We start from the raw sequence: 274 nt of genomic DNA, 5'->3' as shown, positions 1-274 counted from the left end.
CCCCCCAGCCCCCCCACAGGTGCCCTGCCCGGGGGGGGGGTCAGCTCCAGCCCTTTAAGGAAAAAAACCCAAAAAACCGATGGGCTCACCACTCTTGCTTGGAGGGGGGCGGAAATCCCCACTGCCCTGCGTCACATAGGGAGCTCTGCATGAGCCCGCAAAGTCCTGAGGCCGCTGCAGGAGCAGTGAGTCCCAGGGCTTTTCTCAGGTTTTTTTTTCCCTAAAGGGCCTGTGTGGGCCCGGGCAAGGCACCTGTGGGAGGCCTGGGGGAGCA

At 63.1% G+C, this 274-nt stretch overlaps 1 protein-coding gene across 3 annotated transcripts in view; it reads left to right on the top strand.

The window, feature by feature from the left end:
• Positions 1 to 274, top strand: part of PRR29 (proline rich 29) — a 28793-nt gene that overhangs the window by 12255 nt on the left and 16264 nt on the right. The gene's annotated exons all lie outside the window — the stretch shown is intronic.

The sequence above is a fragment of the Alligator sinensis genome, unplaced genomic scaffold, assembly GCF_000455745.1.
Source record: "Alligator sinensis unplaced genomic scaffold, ASM45574v1 scaffold444_1, whole genome shotgun sequence".
Taxonomy (NCBI): Eukaryota; Metazoa; Chordata; order Crocodylia; family Alligatoridae; genus Alligator; species Alligator sinensis.
This window is presented reverse-complemented; position numbering and strand designations above follow the sequence as displayed.